Raw genomic sequence first — 7,129 nt, 5'->3', positions numbered from 1 at the left:
ACTAGTATTGTAAAATAAGAAGTATTATACTGTGGAAATAAACTAATCTTGAAAAAAGCATAATTAATGAATTCGTCATATGATATCAGATAAAATATTTCTCCAACTTAGGTATTGATTAACAATATCCAGAACTACAATTGATGCTTCTACATGGCAGTTCAATCTCAAGTGATTTGCTAATTGCAAGTATTAAACAGGATGCAACGAAGTGTTACATATTTTTTTTAGGCACTTTGAAGGAATATAGACCCTACATTGTATCAAATAGCATCACAGTAAATATACACATTGTAATGAGATAGGGATTTATGATAAAGAGAAAGAAATACTGGATCTTAAAGAAAACACCCACAAGGCACTGAGATGCAGAAAGCATAGTTGTAAATCCTGAGTAATATGTCCTTGGTCTCTGCCCCTATAAAACGAGGGAAACACACAAGCACAGGGACAACTGGAGGGAAATTATGCTGCTCCACCTTGGCTCCACCTCCAGTCCAGTCCCTGATACAACCCTTCTATAAATATTGAACCTAAAGCTTAAGCCAGGGCTGTTTCTCACTCTCCAGGGAGCCTGCATACATTTCATGTGTATCTACCTTCCTAAAGGCCTTTGTGTGGCTCATGCAGAAATTCAAGTATGCCAAGAACACCACTGGTCCCAAGCTGAGTTCCTCCTCACCTCTTGGACCCTTTTCCTATGACATTAGTACATAAAAATATATATTAAGTTTTAACATCCCGACTCACAGAAAATTAATGAAGAAATCCTGATGCTCATTCTCATTTTCAGTATGGAAAATAAGGTATAAAAGTCACTGATTCCAAACAAATCCATATGAATATTTCTTTATGAAGACTTAGAAACATAAATGAATACTACAAAATTTTTTACAGAATTTTAGAAAATTAGAAAGTACACGGAGTACAGCAGTTTGGGATCATTATCACTTATCTATTCCTTCAATAAACAAACATTGAGTGACTACTATGTGACTTAGGCATTTGGTATAAATAAATCAATGACAAAAAAATTCTTTACAAAAAAGCAAAGCAGAAACTTATGCTTGTGAAGCAATATGCATATAAAAAATAAATATTAAGATAAATATATAGGGATAACTGCTATGAAGGAAGAAGAAGAAAAAAGTTTTGGGGAATGCCAGGGTGTGGGTTGGGGAAGGTCAAAATTTTAAACAGGATGTTTATTTAACATCCCAAAGAATGTAATATTTGAACCAATATTTGGAGGAGATAAAAGCCTATTCATCATTCCTCTGTCCTGGGGGGACTAAGCATTTTAGACAGAAAGGACTGCCAGAGAAAAGACAAACAATGCCTATTGTGTTTAAGAAACAGCCTGAAGACCAGAGTGGATGTAATGTAGGGTGCAAAAGAGGAGGAGGGCAATAGTAGGTGAGGCCAAAGTGGTAAAGGGGCCAAATTGCAGTGGACTTTGAAAATCAGTACATATGGATAGATCATTCCTGAGTGACCTGGGAAGCCACTGAAAGGTTTTGGGCAGAAGAGCGACACCACCAGATTCATGCTTCAAAAGGATTTCAACAGGGAATGGAAGAGTTGTGAAGACTTTTTAGAAGGGCCTTGTCTTAATTCAGCAGTGTTGTTTATTAATGTGCTACTTCTCACCCCTGGTCAACCAGGTGCATTCATCCTGAAAGTCTCAGGCTAAAATATATCTTCTTAACTTCGTAATTGACACTAATCCCTGATAGTTTGGGCATAATAACATTTCTAAACCTATTGGTCTTCCTTTATAAAATAAACAAACCAATTACATATGAAGTTCTTTATACATTACATGACAAAAAACGAGAACTTAATAAATGCCAGCTAGCACTCAGAGTGGCAAATATGTTGTTAGTTTGACTAGAGCACTTTACAAATTTTGTCCCAGGATTGCAATGACTCCAATGAGAGGATTACATATGTAGTTTAATGTTATAATTCTTTAGTAGAAACAGTTTATAATATTTATTTAATATTTATTTTGGAAATTCATCCCTAGAGAAATACAAATACTTTAGTTGATAGAAATATGAACCAATAATTCTGAATACTAATGATCATAGAAATATCTTTGTGATTGTTGAGAGTCAATTTTTTTATGAATAAAATCAAAGGAGCAGGGAATGAGTAGAATTGAGACTATCAGAATATTTGAAAGCAATAGAAAACATGAAAACTTTACAACTACAAGAAGATAATAATTGGTAATAGATTAAAAACATGTCTTAAACTCTCTTTAAAAATCACGTGGAAGCAAAAAGAAAATGTGACTAGAGGTACTGAATGAACAAATGAATTGTACAATATTGCACTTAAAGTTAATGAAGCAAGGTAGATATATATTTATGAAATCTATAATATGGAAAATCAACTAGCCATAGTTAGCTTATACAACCTTATTTTAAGGAAAGTGTTGAACATGCCTTTGTGATGATCTGTTAGAGATAGATATTGCCAGGTCATCATAGCCCACTGAAAATGGTTAATAAAATAAAAATTTTATTTACTTCATTATAGCCATTGGTTGAAAGAACTTTAGATACAGATTTAGATTAACTGATTGTGTGACCATGGACAATTCAATATACAAATATAAATGTTTTGTTATTATCAGTATGATCACAGGTCTGGATTTTGATAAACTTTCACTTGAACAAAGATCTTTAAAAAGTACATTGAGCCTAGATTTTGCGTAGCTGATTACCAATTAGAACACACATAAATCAGCTTTCATGTCAAAGTCTTATAACAGTTCATTTTCATTCAACTTATGATTAATTCTGAATGGATGACTTACTTGGTTATTTAGAAAAAGTCAGCTACTATAAACGTTTTGTGCCAATGATGTTTACAGAGTCTGTTGAATATGCTCTGGGTTCAACATCCTCAATCATAACAGTGATTTTCTCAATGTTGAGGATTGTACTAGAAAAATCTCCAGGGAACTTGTCAGTGCAAAAGACAACTTGTTCACCAAAATAGCTTTTTTATATTGATTAGATTTCCTTACCAAGCATCTTGTCCTTTGTGGTGATAATTCTCTAATCAATTGTATTACTCCATATTGTAGGGTAGCACATTTTTCAGTGTTATTAAGTCAATGACATTCTAATTAGTAAGTGAGATAGTCGGGAATTTAGTAACCACAAAGTAGTTCCCCCAAATATATACATTTTAAACAAATGAAAAAAAAATTTGAAATATGAATGGCAAGTGTACCTTTCATGGAATAACTCAACTGTCTCTAAATTTAATCTACAGGCTGTGCAACAGTATTTACAGTTTTAAAAAAGAATAAACTTCAGTGATAGTTTTCTAAATTATATAAATTTATCAGGAGTAGTTGACTATACCACATGTTTTATGAATTTCGTCAGTGTAAAATATAAGTGAAAGAAATATTAGTGGCATTTCAATTCCCAGAATAAACTCCTTCATGGGTTTGTGTATATTGCTGGTGATGTAATGTATAAAATATTTAAGTTCACTCCATTATTGTCTTGAAGCAGGACTAAAATAGATCAGGAATCATACATAACCAGTGGGTCAGCCAAATCAAGTTTATGTAAAGATAGAAAATCTACCATAAATATGACACAATGTTAAGAATGAATAGACCATGATTTCTTATTTCATCAATGATTTTTAATATTTTGAAGTGTTGTATAAGTATCATTTATTAAAAATTCAGACAGACAAGCCAAATGACAGGTAAACTTCTTCATTAGAATCCTCATATGACAGGCACTGCTTTCCTGGAATTTAAAAACAGCAGTTCATTGTATACTCCATACATCTTTGTTACTGTGAGTGATGCTCAAATTTGATACATCCACAGAAACAAAAGGAGAACAAAACCATAGCTTATTCAAATATAATCCTTACAATTTAATGAAAATAAAAATAATATTCAAATCACTGTTAGTCATCAAATGAATAAAACATACTCAATCAAATTTTCCAGTTTCTATAGAAGAAATGATATAAAAGTCACCCATAAAAGAATAACTTCAGAGTAGCATGGTATAAAAAAAATTCACATAAAACAAGCAACTAAGATAATAAACTCAGTTTGAATCTGATTATGTTTAGATAAAATAACTATTTAGAATCTGGTTATGATTTTTATATATGTCTAATATATACATATTTCCATATAATTTTTGTGATCTAATTATCTGGATTCTGCTTAAAATAATAAGATATAACTTGGAGCATTACATAGTTTCAAGTCAATAAAGTCTGCTAATCAAAAAAAAAAAAAAAAGAGAGAGAGAGAGCATTTGTTAGGTTTTTTTTCCCCTACTAGAGCAATTTATCATAAACATAAAAACTTAAACAGCAAAATTTTATTATCTTACAGTTTTGTTTATTCAAAGTGTGAGATAGGCCTCACTGTCCTCAAATCAAGGTGTGTTCTGGGCTGTGTTCTTTCTAGAGTTTCAAAAAGGACTACTTCAAAAATGGACTACTTCAAAAATGGACTACTTCATTCAATAGCTCATGGCCTCTTTCTTCATCTTAAAACTTACGAACTTTCCTCCTTTCTAATTTTTCTTCAATTGCTGAATTGTTATCTCTGACTCAGCTGGGAAATTTCTAAGTTTTTAACTATTCATGATTAGATTTGGCCAATTGACAATTTAGGATGATGTTCTAATCTTAAGATCTTAATCCTTCATTGCATCTGTAATTTCCCATTTGCTAAGTACAATATTCACCGGTCTGGGAAGTAAAATATAGAATCTTTGGAGGTTCTATGGCAAGGCAGAAAGTTAGTATAGGATTAAGTCTGATTAGACCTACATTAATAATTGATTCTGGTTGGCATCTTTATTCCTGTTCTTGTCAGCATTGTTTTGAGTTTTTATTTTCAAGTATATTCAGAAATTTGAAAATGATCTAAATAAAAAATCTGATGTCATCCACAGGGAGTAGAAATGACCCATTGCCCTTCAGTTCTGCAGAAAGTCTGCAGAGTTTTCTTGTTTGTTCTGTAGTGCCAGCAGTGTTGAGGATGTTCTAAAACTTCTTCAAGTCTTGCAACTAACAGGAATTAGAAAATATCATTTCTTATATAGAAGGAACTGTTACTTTACATTTAAGATTTTCACCTTTGAAATAACTAACAATTTGTGTTGTATGGTAGGTATAGTGAAACCAACGGCTATTTAGGAAGAAAACTTAGTTGTAATACTTTACATATTGTGTGAATTTAGTCAATTCTCTTAATCTCTTTTATCTGTTGTTTTTTTACTTGTGCTCATTCTTACCATATTTCATTAAGTGCGTGTGAGGGTTATCTGCACAGATGTTAGATTTATAATATATATATATATATATATATATATATATATATATATACATTTCAGTTAATGTTAATAATAATGATAATTTTTCCTTTTAACATTCACTGGATAGGATATTATTTTTTACACTTTACATAATAAAGGCACACACACAAACGCACAGGGAAAAGATAAGTGCTTTGATTAATGAGGTAGTTCAAGAGAGAGTTCTAGAATTTTCTCATTGGCTACATTTTCCTCTGATGGATTATTATTATTATTTTTTTAAGTGAACTTCGTTTTAAAAAATTCAAGTTCTTTCTTGAAATGGGGCTTAGGGCTGTGGCAGGAGCTGATGTTAAACATAGCACGAGAGCAACCTAAATTAATTCTTGAGTACCTCGGGGTGATGAATTAAAGTGCTACATTTCACTTTTACTTTGAAACAATGGTTTCAAAATACAGCATCTCACAGAAAATTAGAGTCAGTGAAAGGTCTGTAGTAAAGAAAATGAACTTGCCTTTCCAGTTTGCTCTTGGGCAGGGAAGTGGGGAACAAGAGTAGCCAAATATCCACAGTATCTTTTTTTTTTTTCTGATTTGTGCTCACTTTGGTTAATGCTTTAGTTATTAAAGTACTTACTTCTAAGACTCTGTGCATACAAAAAATAAAACTGGAATTTTTATAAATAATAAAAGAAATGGCATGTGGTTGTATTTTCGTAACACCTATACTTTGAAGCTCAGGGCACTGGGTCCATTTCAGGTTCATATGATCCACCTCACAGAAGGACGTAATACTTCCCAAAAGATTCTTCTGCCAGGGGCTAGCAATAAATCCCTCTACAGCCAGACAAGTTGGCCTTTATTTTTTGTATTGCTGTGGGCATCTCACATGACATTCCCAAATAAGGTATTGTACTACAAGCCTGCTATGATTACTAGTAATGACTTAACTGCAAAGGAATTATAACAGTATGAATAACAGTGGTTTACACTGTGAATGCCCTAGCTACTCCAAAAAATGCCAGAGCAACAAATATAAAATGGTTCTCATTTGGCAGTTTGAAAGGAGTAAAAGTCAGAAGACTACAACTGCTGCTAATCTGTAAACACTGATTGTTCATTCAACAGCAGGAAGCAAAACAAATGTAAAACAAGTGAAGGCATTAGCCATTTTGCTGTGTGCAAAAGCAATTACATTAAGGGAATGAAAAGAAAATAAAAATTATGTTCAAACACATGACATTTGGGAAGAAAAAGGTTTTGCCTGAAAACTTTTTAAATAGGAAATTTATGTGCATTTCGACTTTGGTTTTTGAACTGATCACATTGTTATTGTTATGAATCACATTTTTCCCCTACATATTCCTGTCTGACCTTAGAGATTCATGGTGTTAAGTACAAAATTAAATGTGTTCTTAGTTAAATTGTGAGGCCTCCATTTATTTCTAAAAAATATTTGAGTCAGATTGCAAAATTAAATGTTATATCAATTCTGAAAAGCATAGAAAACCAATTAAAACCTGAAAATATTAAATGACATTATTTATTGTGTGGCATACGAGGTTACAAATGAATTAAAGTTTACCCAAAGAAGATATAATAAATATTCCTATTACATATGTACACTTCAAATAGTCTTTTATTTATGGAACTGATTTTTATGCTCTAAAATTGAAGTCTACTGTTAAAGATTATAGATTAAATACAAGCTTTGTGTGGTATTATAAATTAGGGCAATAAATTTAGCATAAATTCATGTCACAGTAGAAGGAAAAATGAAAAAGACTTCCCAGTCTAGAGAATGT

The sequence above is a fragment of the Marmota monax genome, unplaced genomic scaffold (genome assembly GCF_021218885.2).
Source record: "Marmota monax isolate L192 unplaced genomic scaffold, Marmota_monax_Labrador192_F-V1.1 WCK01_AAM20220418_F8-fsc00016, whole genome shotgun sequence".
NCBI classification, from domain to species: Eukaryota; Metazoa; Chordata; class Mammalia; order Rodentia; family Sciuridae; genus Marmota; species Marmota monax.
This window is presented reverse-complemented; position numbering follows the sequence as displayed.